Genomic DNA, 13,496 nt, shown 5'->3' with positions numbered 1-13,496 from the left:
ATCTCTGTGAAGGTCCGTGACATCAGAGGAGGCAAAATGCACCACAGGCACGCAGCTGAGAGCAGGTGCAATGGTAATATTAGCTCCCTTGCTTCCTGAAGAAAAATGAAATATGCTAAATAAGGCAATTAAAAAGACAGTACCATGTTCAGATAAATAATGTGGCATATTTAACTGGGACTCTCATCTTAGGCTCAAAAATGTTTCAGTTGATGAATCATTAACTCGTAGCCCCGCCCCCCCGAGGTGGAAAAAATAGAAAGATAATATTCTATGAAGATGACTGAAAAAAAATCTAGAAAATAATATCAAAGAATTTACAAGTAAATAATAAATGGTTTTATTACGTTTCTAACTACATTATCCCCAGTGGCATTACAGTTGTACATCTTTGACTTTTAATAATTTTACACCCACTTACGTTCAGAGAACATAGTTTGTGGGATTTATGTTCTTAATCTACTCAATCTATTCAATTTCTGTTTAATTTCTCAGAATTTCTACCACGTAAGTCCACAAATGAACAGCTTGTAGAAAATCTATAAATTTTAGACCTGAAGAGAATCTTAGAAATTATCCAACTGAACTCCTTCACCTTATGGATGTTGTGTTTTCTCCAAGCTTCACCCACTGTTGTAAAATTCTGCGTTAGTGCCCACAACACACAGTTTCTCACAGAGCCAGGAGCACACTGGACACTGAGTTTCTTTGCACAGAAAAGCTTAAAATCTCTCAACTTTTAAGGTTGAATGTGCAGACCTTGTATGGCATTATTTTTAATTAACTCAGACTTCCCTAAATTTTACGCATGCTTTTCCTTAAAACGCAGTGACTCATGACACTCTGCACTAACGGCGTGTGCTGTACTCCGTCATCTAGGCAAATACGGCTCATCATCGGTCAGTGAAACAGAATGAAAATAAAACCATTTAATTGAAAGAGACGGACTCTTTATTCAACGAGAGAAAACAACTCTGAGTTGACTGCATTCCAAGGCCAGTCAAGGCCTCCTGCACCATTAACAAAGACATCACCAGCGACACTATGTACTTCTGATGCAGACAAAAATTGATCAGCTTTTCTGAAGATATCTGGGACTCTACATTTCATTATTGTTACTATTCCGGTGTCAAGAAAAAAAAGCATCTGTCTGAATGTCACTGTTAAGCTGGCAAAGAAGTAAATTCTATCACAGCACAAATAGCATGCCAAAAAATGTAAATTTCATAAATCTTCCAAATCCATTTCACTTGAGGTCACATTCCAATTGGTGATGTTCCTGACAATGCAAGGTCTCTGGTGATCGACAGAGAGAAGTAAATACTGGCAGGAAATGTTTCTTAATAGGAGGCTGCCCTGATTCGAGTCAATTACCTTATTATAACTACCCCCAACACCTGAAAGAACCTTTAAAGGAACAGGAAAATGGCAGCTGTTTTCAGGGCAGGAATGGGTTGCAGGCCACCACCAGGCCAAATAATGGAGAAGAGCCTTCTGAGAAGGGGCAAGAAGGGAAGTAGGTATACCCACATTCTCATTTTCTAGGCAGGCTATGGTTGTGACAGAGGCATGCATGCAACCCAAGGTAAGAAGGCAAAGGGCCTCGCATCGTACCTTATCAGGGTCCCTAATGAAAACCAGTCAATGGTAAGAGGGATCTCCAGCTAAGGTTTCGGTTCTACAAGAAACTGGTATCCACCAGAGCTAGGAAGACCCCCAGATGCCACACTTAATCACACCACAAATACACACCACTGTATTTCAGACACTTAAGAATTTGAATAAAGTAGAATTTAAGTTCAAAACCCTTCCAAACTACTTAGGTGTACTTAAGGCCCCTGAAAGGAAACTTCTAACAAGAGTATGCCCACGATTCTATTAGGGGATGTTCTACAGGAGAAAGAAAACCTGAGGAACACCTTCCAGGAAGGGCTATTGCCCGGTGGGACTGCGAGAGGGTAAAACAGAGTACCACTCAGCCATAAAGGGGAATCCATGACTGACTCATGCTACAACATGGCCGAACCTAGAAAACGTCATGCTAAATGAAAGCAGTCAGGTACAACAGGCCACATGGCATACGACTCCACTTACGTGAAGTAGCCGAAACAGGCACATCCACAGAAAGAGAATAGATTAGTGGCTGTCAGGGGCTGGGGGGAGGGGCGGTGGGGGTGACTGCTGATGCGTCCACGGTTTCTTCTGGAGATGACAAAAATATTCTGGAATTAGTGGTGATGGCTGCGCAACTCCATGAATATACTGAAAACTACTGATGTGTACACTTTAAACGTGAATTTTTTGTACGTAAATACTTTTTTTTTTTAAAAAGAAGGTAAGACTGTTAATGTGGATTTTACAGGAGAGAAATTGGAGTTCAAGTCCACTGTGTGAGTGCCAAGGAACTACACAAAATATACAGTCACTTTACTGAAAGGGTCACGAAAATCAGTGTGAATTATTAAAAAAGACATTAAGAATGATGACAGTGAAACTATTACCAAACAAGTGACCTTCCCCTAAAGTGAGAAGCACCAAACACAAGGCAGTCTGCTCCAAATCGCCATCCCAGCCTTCAGATAAGAATACAGATAATACAGGGCGCCTGGGTGGCTCAGTCGGTTGAGCGTCCGACTTTGGCTCGGGTCATGATCTCGCGGTCTGTGGGTTCAAGCCCCGCGTCAGGCTCTGTGCTGACCACTTAGAGCCTGGAGCCTGTTTCGGATTCTGTGTCTCCCTCTCCCTCTGACCCTCCCCCGTTCATGCTCTGTCTTTCTCTGTATCAAAAATAAACGTTAAAAAAAAAAAATTAAAAAAAAAAAAGAATACAGATAATACAGAGGGTCATTACCAATTCAGTTAACACCTGGATTTGTTTTACTGCAGCACATGTTATCACAGGTTTCAGTCTCCGTAGGTATGTTAATAGACAAATATTTAAAAGGAGGGGTGCCTGGGTGGCTCAGGTCATGATCTCACAGTTTGAGTTCAAGTCCTGTGTCGGGCTCTGGGCTGACAGCTTGGAGCCTGGAGCCTGCTTCAGATTCTGTGTCTCCCTCTCTCTCTGCCCCCTCCCCCACTCATACTCTGTTTCTCAAAAATGAACAAACGTTAAAAAAACTTAAGGAAAAAAAAGGAGTTAAAAGCCTTTCCCCTACCTAGACGGAGAAACACGAAGATACACTTCTCTCCCTACCACTGATCATGACCTTGTCCAAGTTACCAGCAGTTTAATGTGTCTCTGTGCCTTGATTTACCCAGCTGTGAAAGTAAAATGGTAATAACACATCTCTGCTCCATCAGGGTGATGTAAGGGGTAATTAATGCTTTTAAACTTCATTGGGATCTTTAGATTCAAGTCAGCCTATCATTACGAACCCTTAACAAACACCTTCTCCGGGGCACTCAAAACCTGATGCTATTTAAAGAGGTGATGAGGTTTGTTGCGAAACCAAAATGGAATGCTTGATCAATTACTTTGCTTTTTTCACTTCTCAAGCTTTTGTCAGAAATGCACATTCCCATGTCATTTCAAGTGGTGCTTTACGCCTATTAAATAACTGAGTTTCTGAGAAAAACAACACAAAATAAAACACTAAATTGTTTTGTTTGATCCTTCATTTTAAGAGTTGAGGGAACTGGAGTTAGAGTAACCCACCCAAGGTCAAGCCCAAGGTTGGAGCTACAATCCAGATCCCCTCACTGCAGATCCAATCTTGCACACATGTTACTACCCCCATGTTCATCTTAAAACACATCTCACTATCCACATGGACCTACAGTGGTGACACAGACTGTTCCCTCTTAGTTGTGGTTTGGGTTTATCTGCCAAAAGGATCGTATGTCAAGGGTACCAATCAGCCCCTGGAAGTTACAGAGCAGCACAGACCAGGGTGGAAGCCATTCTTCTGAGATACGCAGTCAAACTCGTTGCAGCTGGGGCATATGGTTCAGTGAACGGCATCATGGGCCATCCCAGAGCCCCTCAGACATGTGTGCAGATGAGCAGAGACTTGAACTCTGAGAAAGTCCCAGCACACCTCCCTTGCAGTCAAATTTGTAAGGAGGAAAACTGGGAGGCTTCGAGGAATGCTCCAGGATTCTTTTTATCCCCCAGAACCCACTCTCAGGAACACCTCCTTTACTTCACATTAAGAGACTCCTATGAACCTTACTTTCACTTAATAGATATTTGAGGGACACACCTGCTGTTCCCAAGAACCGTGCTGGCTTCCGTGTCTTAAGAATCTTGGTATTCGTCAAGGTCTCCGTTTCTCAAGGGATTTTCAAGCTAGTAGATAAATTACATTAAGTACACAGTGATACTGCAAGGCAATAAGTCATAACTGCCATATGAGAAATACCAAGTTCAAAAGAGGAAGAGTCCGCAATCCCCCAAGGTGACGTGTGGGCAGCCCCCTACTTCTCACAGAATACAATCCCAAAAGCGTGAAGACTGAGTTTGTGGGTTCTGTGAAGATTTGTATTCCCAGAGATCTTAACAAATTATAACATGTCTGTTCATAGTCACCTGCCACATACCTTAATCTTCTGCTTCCCCAGTGAACACATACTGGCCTACTGGAGATTAAAGGACATCCGTGTGGCACTACGGGCTCCCTGGCTGGGGCACACCTGATGACTGGCATTTCTGGGGCACAGGTATTAAGCTTATGAAACCTAGGCTTCTTATCAGCATTTTTCAGCCTCTTCCCCCTCGTTTCTGTAACATCTGAATGACACAATTCAACAGACATTCAAATAACGTTGCTAACACTACTATGCAAAAGTGCTTCCACTTCACAGAAGTGTGACAGGGTCATTTACCAACTGAAACACTAAAGTCAGAATTAAATTCCCCGATGACAATCTAGGAGTAATTAGCGTTGGGAAGGTAAACGTAAAAAAGCTGAAAACAGCCATGTTTAGAAGCTTCTCAGTGCTTCCCTGGAAATTCCAGATTCTATAGGAAGCCCATTGAGAGATTTGGGAGGAAGGAGCATTCTGCACACTGTTCTACGCGGTCCCGCGTCTGCCCGCTCTCCAGGGGTGGCTGGTCAGGCCTCCGCACAAAGGACACAAAATAATTCTTCTAACAATTTCTCGTGTTTCTTTCCAAGTAACTTTTCCCAGAGCTACTCACAAGTCATAAAATTGGATAATGTGAACTTGGTCATATTTTCTCTTAACGTGTTAAAAGATGTCATGGGGATGAACAATTTATAAACAGATAATCAGAGCTGAGAACCGTAGGATCAGAAATAAATTTATAAGCTGTAACCAATCACAACCCAACTGGGTCAGAGGAAAAGAATGTGCTGCACTATTTCAAACTTCATCGTTTTATAAAGGAACATGTTTTTGCCCCTATACTATGCCTGAAAACCTTTAAAGTAGGCAAGGTGTCATTCAAATCTCCTCCCCCCTTCCCCTTATGTTGCTAGTTTTGATGAATTTTGTGGAATTTTATATATGACCTTTCAGTGTAAGTCATTTTAAAGCCATTTTGGAAGCAGGTGGAATATTCACTATCAACACAGAGACTTAACACAAGGTGTTCCGAAGTCAAGTCCTGGTCTTCCCCCAAAACCACTCTATCGACAGCCTCCCCAGCTTGGGTGATGGCAACTCCTTGCTAACAGTCGCTCAAGGTCAAACCTGGGAGTCACCCTTGCTTCCTCTCCTTCCTGGACACCCCACACCCAATGTCTGAGCAACTTCTGTTGTCTGTACCTCCACTGCCGCCACTGTGAGCAAAGGCGCCATCATGTCCCACCTGGATCGCTACAAAAGCCTCAGCCCACCCTTGGCCTCGGACAGCCTGCTCTCAATAGTCAGTGATCCTTTTAAAATCCTGGTCAGATGATGCCACGCGTCTGCTCAAAACACGGACAGCCCCTCCTATTCTTCAGACTCTGAACTGGGCAAGTCCTCCCTGATCCTGCCTCACATGTCCTCTGGGGCCTCACCTCCCCAGTCCCCTTTCTCTTACCCAGGGACGCTGGGCTATTTGCCTTAAACATGCCACCTACATCCCCGTCTTGGGGCACCTGTGGCTGTTCCTCCACCTGGAAAGCTTTGCTTCCAGATGCCCCCAAGGCTCCATCCGTCACCTCCAGGCCTGTTCCAATGCCTCCGTCTCACCGACAACGACCGGTGCCCTATTTACAACTGCAACCTGCCCCCATCTCTACTCCTGGTCCCGCCTCCCCTGATCTATTTGTTTTCCATCACACTTATCACCTGTTCGTACACGATATCATCTACTTACGTTTACTGCTTATATCCATTTCCACACACTGAAATATAAGTTCCGTGTGCTCAAGGAGTTTTTACCTGTTGTGTTCACTGCTGTATCTCCAGCACTTCTAAAACAGCGCCTGACACAGAACAGGCAGCCACCAAATTTATTTGTTCAATGAATAAATTAAAGCAAAGTTAAAAAAAGAGACCCCAGGTTTCTCCACTTGGCCTCGGACACTCTCATGAGTAAGGAGTACTCACCGCGGTAGGGGGGTAGAAAACGGCAAGTCTCACATCATGGACAACTTTTGTGTTTGAATTCAGGATCAAAATTAAAATCAAGCATCATGGTTCATTTGCCAACTTCATGGAAAAATGTTTTTTCAAAGTCAAATTCTTTCCGCCACAAACTCGGCCTCCTGAACAAAGCCATGATTCCCTTCTTAGCTATGAGGTGTATTTTCTGCACTTTAAACCACATTTTAAGGTATAATGTTAAGTATTAGCATCTTGTTGAAAAATCAGTATTGGAAATGCAAGACCTTCGAGGGTTTTGTTCTGTTTTCTTTTATTTTGTTTGTTTTATTGTTGAGAGAGAGAAAGACAGACCACGAGCAGGGGAGGGGCAGAAAAAGACGGAGACACAGAATCCCAAGCAGGCTCCAGGCTCTGAGCTGTCAGCACAGAGCCTGATGCGGGGCTCGAACTCTGAACCGCGAGATCATGACCTGAGCCGAAGTCGGACACTTAACCGACCGAGCCACCCAGGCGCCCCATTTTTTAAAAATTTTTTAAAGCTTAAAGTCCTGTAATTCCTATATCCTTGATTCATTCATTCCTATGATTGAGCAAAATATTTATTGAGTGGCTCCTCTTACGTGTCTGGTGACTTACTAGTGATAAAATACAAAAGACCCTGTGCTGAGGAAGGACAATGACCCCTGCCAACCTAAGTGGAGGGAAGCCCGGGGACTGTCTCGCCACCACAGTGCCCCCCACTCCTCAACCCCATCCCAGCCTGGCCCACACCTGTATCATTTCTCAGCTGGACCATCAGCAGCTTCAGTGCACCTGCCCTCCCCTCCCCCTGGCTCCTCGTCACCAGGCCTTCCCTGCCTGGCACACAAGACCCTTTGTGACCTGGCCTTCCCCAGTCCTATCTTCTCCACCTCCCCCGTTCATACGTTACTGTCCAAAAACCGTGAATGACTCCCGCATCTGCCACAGCCAGACCCTGACCCCCACCCTCTGCCACTTCTCTGTACCCAGAATGCACTGCTTTCTCCAGGTTTAACACAAGTGAGACCCTCCCTCAGAAGTGGCCCTGAGAACCTAGAACATGAGTTACCGCTGCCCCTTATGTACGCTAACAGCCCTTCTCAGAGTGTAGTCTGTAGACTCCTGGGGGTCACTGAGACCCTTGCAAATGGTCTGCAAGTTCAAGATGATTTTCATAAAAATGCCGTCACTTGCCTTTTTCTGAGGACATCTGCAATGGCGGCACAAGACAGTCGTGGGTGGACCTTCTAGTGGCACAGCACGTGTCAGAGCAGCGGCAACAACCGTACTGGTCACCACTGACGCCGTTACCCCATGCTTACATCAGGGAACACGCCAGCGTCCATTAAGAATGTTCTGGGGTGCCCGGATGGCTAAGTCAGTTAAACGTTCGACTCCTGGTTTCAGTTCAGGTCATGATCTCACAGTTCGTGCCCCTCCCCTGCTTGCACTCTCTCTCTGCCTCAAAAATAAACAAACAAAAAATGTCCTCAATGAAGCAGAAAAAATGGCTGATCTTACTAAAACTCAACACTTGGGAACACGTTTGGGAAGTATCCATATGGCTCTCTGCCACGGCTGTTCCAAGAAAATGCACTCACACCACTGGGTTGCAAGCTGAACAAGTTGTGTTTTTTGTTTTCTATAAAACTATGTTTACTCAAAAAAAATAACTGACAAAATATTTTCTTTAAAATGAACAAAGTGAGGGCACCTGAGTGGCTAAGTCAGTTCAGTGTCCAACTCCTGATTTTGGCTCAGGTCATAATCTCATAGTTGTGAGATGGAGCCCCATGTGGAGTTCCACAATGAGCATGGAGTCTACTTAGGATCCCCTCTCTCTCTCCTTCTCTCTTTCTCTCTCTCTCTCCCCCCCACCCTGCCCCGCCTTTCCCCCACCTGCACACAAGTGCTCTCTCAATAAGTAAATAAATAAAATGAGGAGCACCTGGGTGGCTCAGTCGGTTAAGCATCTGACTTTGGCTCAGGTCATGATCTCACAATTTGTGGGTTCGGGCCCGTGTCGGGCTCTGTGCTGACAGCTCAGAGCCTGGAGCCTGCTTTGGATTCTCTCTCTCTCTCTCTCTCTCTCTCTCTCTCTCTCTCTCAGCCCATCCCCCACTCACACCCTATGTCTCTTAAAAATGAATAAACATTAAAAAAATTGTTTTAAATAAATAAAATGAAAAAAAAAAAAGAGCCTATCACTTCCAAGAAAAAACATGACTACTATAGATAGAACTCCAACTTTCTAGCAAAACTTCAAATCTGGGAAAACTTGTGTTTACCACTGTGACCTTGATAGCTTTCCAATACATCAAGGCTTTTCCACAGGAAACTGGTGGTGATATTAATGTGATTTTAATGTTGTACAGTGAAATGTCCATATTTGAAAGACCTAAATAACCTAGCAACCTAATATTTTCCAAGTAGCTATTGCATGTTACAAAATCACATGATTAAAAGATCCATTCAGAGTGTAAAGCCAATGGATTTTAATAGCAGCAAGTAGAAAAGTCCACCATTTATGTTTCAGACCCCACATTGCAACTCACTTTGAAGGACTGACCACTTGTTGAGTTTTGGTGTAATATTAAAGAAGGATATCCACAATTATCTGAAAGATTATTAAAATACCTCTTTTGCAACTATGTATCTGTGTGGGACTGAATTTTCTTCATATCGTTTTCATGAAAACAAACACTGCAATAGGCTGAAACACAGAAGCTGACCTAAAAGCCAGCTGTCTTCTAGTGTCCGACACCCAGTGAAGAGACTGCAAAAATGCAAAACAAAACTATTCTTCTGATCTTTATTTTTTCTTTTTTGGTCTGGAGGCCAGTTCACTAAAAATATGCTCATCATGTTAATGTGAAGTAGATTCATTATTCTTACTTTAAAACAAATTTTAATAACTATTTTTTAAATGTCTAACATAATAAACATTGATAGACAAAATCTGCATAACAATAGCTCTTTGGGGTCCTTGACGATTTTCTAGAGTTGAGGACCTGAAGACCAACAAGTTTAGGAGCTGCAGGACTACAGCTATTACTCTGGCGGATTGTGATTGTGGTCTGTCGGCACATCCGCTCCTCCCCCACTGTAGCAGCCTCAGTAGGACTGTGGTTCTTTATTTTTGTACCTGTTCCATCAAACACAGTGCTTGACACTTTAACTCAAATTTATTATCTTACAGTTCTGGTGGTCAGAAGACTAAAATGGGCAGCTGGGCTGTATTCCATCTGGAGGCTCTAAGGGAGAATCTGTTCCCATGCCTCTGCTAATTCGAGAAGCTGCATGCATTATTTGGCTCCCAGGCCCACATCACTCTAATCTGCTTATGTCCTCACATCTCCAATTCTGACTCTCCAGCCTCTCTCTTTCACTGGGCCCATGCGTATAATCCAGGATAATGTCCCCATCTCATGATCCTTAATTTAATCACATCTTTGAAGTTTCTTTTGCCACGTAACTTCTTTTGCTATATTCACATAGCCATGTATGAAGATAACGTAATAAAACAGAGCAGAAAAATACCCCACCATATCCCCCAACATTTAAGCGTCTCCAGACCAGAATGAGAAAGAAACTAAGACCAACGGTTACCTCTGGGAGACAAAATGGGTGACTAAGGACAGAGTGGGAGAAATTCATCTATGTTATTTAGTTAACAAACACTTATGTGGCCTTCACTGTGTGCCAGGCACAATCTAGTTCTTTCCAAAAATTAGCTCATGAATCCCATAAAGATCCTAGACTGTATTACAGTTGCAAAAACTAAGCACAGACCAATTAAGTGGCTTGTCCAACCAAGATCACACAGCTGGTAAGGGGGCAACCCTGGAACCAAGACTGAACCCAGGTCGTCTGCCTAGTGTCCACGCTCTTAACCACTTCCCTACACGGCTCGGACTGTGTAACCCTTCATACTGCTGGAATTTCGTACAAGGCACGTGTATTACCAATCCGAACAATTAGAGATACAGTCACAATATAGCTGTCTCCAAAAGTGAAAACTAAAAAGGAGATATCCCTACATGGTCCTTCCAGATGGTCTCAATTCCTGCCCAAGGAAGAAGAAGGTCAGGAACACAATTCACCTTTAAACCCAACGCAAAGCGCAAACACGGAAATGCAGACAGGCATCGTCTAGCCGTCAGTAGTCATCATATCCACAGGAACAGTCAGATCTTTTTCTTCTTTTACGTAACAGGCTATAGAGTTTCCTCTTTCCAACACCACCTAACGGCTTCCCAGAAGCACTATTGCATAGCACCCCGGCTCACTGCACGGGCACAGGAGACTATATTCGATCCAGTCATCCCAAACTCTCAAATGCCTATTAAAAGTGACATATCCCACAGAAATTTCATACAGTGTTTTTTAGAGAAATTCTGTCAATTTTTACCTGAAAGAGGAATTTGTATTTAAGGTTAGCAGAGATAACCTAGGACTGGTTTTTAACTCACGCTGCTGGCAAACTTCACTTACCAGCTTCTCCCTCAGTCCGAGATGGCCTCATCCTCCATGCTGCAGGGCATCTCCTAACCAGCACCCTCCCTACCACAAGCCAGCAGAGCATGGCTCCTCCCGTCACTCCCCTAACGACACCTGTGAGGACCATACCATTCCTGGCCACGGCTTCATGTGCTGAGGCACACTGTGGTTCTATAGGACACCTATGATAATTCATTTATTCATTCTTTCCCCCTCTCCCCCCAAAAAACATTCATTTGAGTATTTATTTTGCAAGGGGCTTGTGGTCGTTAAAAACAATACTTTAAGACCCAAAGGAATGAAACCATAGTCATAGAATAATAAAGCAGATATGCAAGGGGCAGAGTACCTACCCAGAAGCGTTTCAAGCTGTGCATTAGTGGTCATAAAGTGACCAGACAAATCCTCTGCATTTTATACAAGGCAGGGGTAATTAATGCAATAGTCACCAGGTTTTTCAGACACAGGCCATGACATGTTATAAATTCCTGAAATTTAGGGTTTTCTACAATCCCCAAAAGACTTTCCAATTTTATTTCCTGCTCACACACTAGCGAGGTGACCTCTACAAACGGTCTGGGTCCCAGGTTGCATGCTGTACGTGAAATGTCCCCCGGACCCCACGCCACACACCTCCCAATTGGCAACTGTCCATCGGCAGTGCTCAGAGCAAATGCTAAGCTTTCTCCAATTTTGCATGCCTCTGTTTTGGACTCTTTGCTCAAAAGAAACAAAAACATCAGTGAGAATTCTACTTGAGCTGAACTTCTCACTCTTTATTGAAAATTTTCTTTTCTTAAACAGTGAATTATTATTCACAAGTGTTTTACTTTTCCCACTCAACTATAAGCTTCTTGAGGATAGAAAATAATGACTAATTCCTCTTTATGTACCTGCAACATTTAGCAGAGCGTTGTCTAGTTGTAAATAAACAAGTGAATGGAGGACGAAGAAAAAGGGGACCATATTCCCCTACAACACTGTTTTATACAAGAATTAGTATCTAGGGACCACAGTTCCCTCCTCTGCTCAGAAATCCACATGCTCACTTCCGCTGATGAAACGGAAAACGACCTTTGGCACCATTATAAGGAACAAAGATTTCTGATACCAAAGTTCTCTGTGTCCTGGTAAAAGTGGTATATTTCTCACTCATTTTTTTAAACAAAATTTTAATGCACCAGACATCTTTAGGAACTCCTAAGCTTTTACATCTGGGGATCTGGGGTGTCAGCCAGCCAGACTCAGTAACAGCAGTTTCACGCACAAACAGAGCATTCCCTGGGCTAAGCGCTGTTCGTCATCCTATACCAGGCTATGGAAGCCCAAGCGCCCTCATCCTCATAAACAGGAAATTAGTGGGTTTGCCACATCAGAGCTGGCTCTGGAATTCCTCTGCTGGTGGAAAGCTGTAGAAGGGGCACGTTCAGTCCCAGGAGCAATTCCTTCCAAAGAGCAAATTTGCAACTAAGTGGCTTCTGGTAGTGTGACCTACACTACTCATACATTAATTTTAGAAAGAGACTGATTCAAAGCTGGGTGAGGAATTAAAAAAAAAAAGAACCTTAGGCTTCAACTACCTTCATCATCGGATAAGCACCGCTGGGCTGATATTGTCAAAGCGGGAGCAGGAAGACAGGTCTCTATTTGGCTCCTGTTAAATATACCTGGACCTTCACAGCACAGTGTTAATCACTGTTTATGGACAGAGACCACGTTAATGCCACAACAAGCTTGGTGTTGACAGAAAGACTTTCTTCAGGAACTCTATGCCCAAGGAGACTCTCTTAAAAGCTGTTGGAATTTCTCAAAAGATGGTATACCCCAGAAAAGGATTTTCCACATAAACCACAAAAATGGCATTAACAGGAACCTGGTGTGATGAGGGCTGGCACACCGAACTCACTCAATGGCAGCCTTGTTGGCTCAAAACTAACACCAGCCTCTTTGGGGGATTCCGGTGGCAAAATTAACCTCTCTGTAATAAGTCTTTACAGAGGACTTTTCTGCTCAAAGTCAAACACAGCCTATATATACATTTCCTCTCTTTCCACTGTGGGTAAGCCGAAAAGAAATTCAAACCCTTAAAAGCAGGGATCAAATGGTCATCCATTCTAAGGAAACCAAAGAACTTAATATTGAATGCTCATCAATTCTCAATGCGTTCCTCTCTACTCCACTCTTCACAGAGGATCACAGGAAGATCACAGCCAAGCCAGTGACTCTGTGAGGTTCTTTGCTTCTCGGTGTACTCAGCTGGCTGAACGGGCCAGTGTCTCCGGAGAGTGGGCTGCAGAACACTCGAGCTAACAAGTCAACTTGCCACATCCTGAGCCACTTAGGACAGCGGTGGTGGTTTGGGGAGCATAACCCTCATTGAGAGAACACCACACAAACACAGCAGCTATCATTTGCTGAGAACTTCACACATATTATCTCATTTCATCCCCAAACCCTTGGCACACAAGGGTTCG

The 13,496-nt window shown here is 43.7% G+C and overlaps 1 protein-coding gene and 1 non-coding gene across 7 annotated transcripts in view; one reads left to right on the top strand and one right to left on the bottom strand.

Moving 5' to 3' along the window:
- TIAM2 (TIAM Rac1 associated GEF 2) overlaps positions 1–13,496 on the bottom strand; it is a 189,600-nt gene that overhangs the window by 45,443 nt on the left and 130,661 nt on the right. The gene's annotated exons all lie outside the window — the stretch shown is intronic.
- Positions 2,604–2,688, top strand: TRNAQ-UUG. The gene has a single exon. It is a non-coding gene; the product is annotated as a tRNA-Gln (tRNA).

Source organism: Panthera leo, chromosome B2, assembly GCF_018350215.1.
Source record: "Panthera leo isolate Ple1 chromosome B2, P.leo_Ple1_pat1.1, whole genome shotgun sequence".
In the NCBI taxonomy this organism is placed as follows: domain Eukaryota; kingdom Metazoa; phylum Chordata; class Mammalia; order Carnivora; family Felidae; genus Panthera; species Panthera leo.
This window is presented reverse-complemented; position numbering and strand designations above follow the sequence as displayed.